This window comes from Macaca mulatta, chromosome 7 (genome assembly GCF_049350105.2).
Source record: "Macaca mulatta isolate MMU2019108-1 chromosome 7, T2T-MMU8v2.0, whole genome shotgun sequence".
NCBI classification, from domain to species: domain Eukaryota; kingdom Metazoa; phylum Chordata; class Mammalia; order Primates; family Cercopithecidae; genus Macaca; species Macaca mulatta.
The window spans coordinates 119,912,551-119,915,576 of record NC_133412.1 but is presented as its reverse complement, the minus strand read 5'-3'; the positions used below and the strand labels follow the sequence as shown (position 1 = coordinate 119,915,576).

General features: G+C 44.3%; 1 pseudogene; it reads right to left on the bottom strand.

The window, feature by feature from the left end:
* Positions 1–626: 626 nt before the first annotated feature.
* Positions 627–1,655, bottom strand: LOC100428239 (carbohydrate sulfotransferase 10 pseudogene; annotated as a pseudogene).
* Between the last annotated feature and the right edge of the window lie 1,371 nt (positions 1,656–3,026).

Here is a 3,026-nt window from a genome sequence, read left to right as displayed (position 1 = left end):
CCCTGAACCCGACCCTCTGGTCACTGCCGAACACAGGAACAAAATGGTCACAGAAAGAACAATTTGCCTAAAAGATCATAGGAGTGCCAAGATGAAAGCCAGAGGTGTCATTTTACTCCTCAGATTTGATGCTGCATGAGCCTCTGTGATTTTGCAGTCCCCTTGCTTCTCTACACCTCTTGAAAGTGCTGGGTGCTGTTCCTGGAATCCACCAGTGGTAGGCAAGACCATCCCTAACCCCGGCCAGCAAAGCCTCAGGTGCATTCCCTTCTTTGACAACTGTGGGAAATGGCTCACTCTGCTCCTAATGCTGTGTAATGTTTCCTCCCTGTTGGGCTGTCAGACTGCAAATCTTTTCCCCCCTCTGATGTGTACAGAGGCGAGTGGCATCCTAATGACAATGACAGGGGAGGGGGCAGGGTCCTCAGAGCATCTTACATCCAAACTAAGTGGTAACAGTCAGGGCCCTGTGTCATAGGTCGAGGTGCTCACAGGCCCATGGGAGATCTCAGACATCCTAAAAGGAGGAGGTGTGGTGGAGGAAGTGTCATTTTGTGCTCAGATCTCCACCTGGTTAGCCCCTGGTCTAACAAAGATATTCAAATTTGTAGGTTCTATGCCTTAGTTTAGTAAAATAAATAAATAGGTTTCTGATACCCAAAGAGCTTAAAGTCCCCTTTGAAACGTGCATACGGGCATCAGATGTCTTGTTGATGTCCAGAAGATAGTGCTGCACTTTGGTTCTGTTATACATGATAATGCCCCGCCTGGAGGGATGACCAGGTATGATACCAGGTGGTCAATGCCAGCTTCTTTTATGATGTATGGGGCATCGTCCTCCAGGCTCTCGTGGTGTCCAGTCACACTGTACATTAACTCGCAGGGTGCACAGAGTTATACATACATCATCTATTGAATGATGTGGTCCCCATACTGAAGGTCTAGTCATTTGTGGTTTGGCTCACCCAGGTAGCACATGAAATCTTCAAAGTGGATCCCCTGGGTTTTCACTGGGTTCCTCTTGTATTTTCTGATAATGCCAGGGCAATCTCATGCTTGTACCAAGGTTCAAACCAAGGATTGTGAACAACTTTATCCTTAAATGAAGAAGTAACTCTTTCGAAGGGATCTCTTACGATAAAAAAAACTTGAAGTATGTTTCAATCATTTATAAGGATCAGCACTTTCTTCCACTGGGTGTCGCCCACTTTGGGAGTCTGGCAGAAAAGAATCTTGTGCTTGTCACAGACAAATATTCAGTCCAGAACAAACCTGGAGACAGGAGTGTACAAGAGATTCTTCAGGGCTTCATCCCTGCAGATATTTCTGATGAATTCGATGTGCTCCATGTAGACCAGGGGCTAAACAAGCCATCTGTCCAAAAGCATCTTCCCAGTCAGCTTCAGTACCTCAAGAAAGTGCTTCTCTTCTGGCAACTTCCCCACTTCTGACATGGTTGTCAGGAATAGAAACTCCTGTTCGGCACTGTACACATCTGGATCTTTAAAGGTCAACATGATGAACTTACTAGCTGTCATGATCATGAAAATCAACAAAAAACATTCAAGCAACAGAAGCCACTGATGGTACATGTTGTCAAACTGCAACTATTTACTGATTCTTCCTTCTGCGACCTGGGGCTCACATTTCCTTGCTGTGTTTGCCCTGACTGAAGTTCCTGGTTCCTCTTTTCAATTGCAGCTTTCCAGATGTGCATTAGAAGACAATGAACTGGGTTTCTGCAGTCTCTAAGATTCTGCATTTATCTCCTTTCCCTGTTTTTATTCCTGGCTCCCGCTCACCTTTTTTATTGTATATCCTCCTCATGTATTGAAAAATAATCTGACTATAACTGCTAGTTGTCTGTAATGCTTACTAATTTTTTTTCTTTCTTTGTTCAGTTTTGCAAGCACTCCAATTTTCATTTCAGTGAAGGAAAGAATTTTCCTCTCAGGTATTTCTTTGAGATTCTATTCTTCAGGGTCAAGAGCAAAGACGACAAGATTTTTCTTTCCATCCTAAAATTCCAATTGTGAGCCAAGATGGACTAAGTCCTAATTACAATGGAGGGAAAGGGAAAGACCACTTTTCTTTTTGCGTCTTCTCTTTTTAACTCAGTCACTGAAAGGAGTGAAGAAGGAGGTGGTTGGTGATCAGTGAGCTAGAGTTAAACTGAGCTGCCTAACTTTAATAGTATCTGACACATTTCTCACGCTGGCAGTTTAAACTGAGCAATGCAATAACCCAACTCCTCATGGCCCAAAAGCCCCAGACTTTTGTCTTCAGACAAATAACCCTCTATGACAGTCCTGTTGCTTAGCTAACCACAACCTGGCTGCACTACTTTCTATTCACTGCCTAACCCTTTCTTACCTTTAGCACCCTTGAAAGCAAAAACGACAGTTTTTGGAAAACCTGGTTCAACTTTCCAGCCATAAGTGCAGAAATGCATGCCTCAACCTCCGACTTCCAATAGGCCTCGTTTTACCTTGAAGATCAGAGGCTCACAACACTCTGAAGCCCCTCAGGCAGGGAACGTGCATTTCAAATCTTGACTTCACTCATATTGAAAGGCTGCACGTGTTCCTTCTTCCATGCCTTCTCTCTGTATGCTCCTCGGATCCGAGGGGAGCACTTTCTTCCTCTCTCTGCCAACAATTACAAATGCAAATTCTCAACCAAGGATGAAAGAAGTAAATTGTAGGCTTGTCCAAGTAGCAATAATTCTGCAGGTCACAACTCCTGCACAAGGACACCTCCTCATTGCACAATTAATGCGAGGAAGTCTCTTCCAGTTAATCCCATGAACTAGGGAGGGCCTCAAGTCACCAAAACACAGTGGGATGTGGCCGGGATTTACATATATATTGGGGCATTCCTTCAATGTTCTCGCAGTTTAGAGCTCTGTCTTAGGCTTTATTTTTACACAGGGACCCAAGGCCAGCCAAAGGCAAGAGATTAGAGCCTTCTCAGGATTTCTTGAGCATGTACACAGCCCTTTACATATGTGTGGTTTTCTATACCCC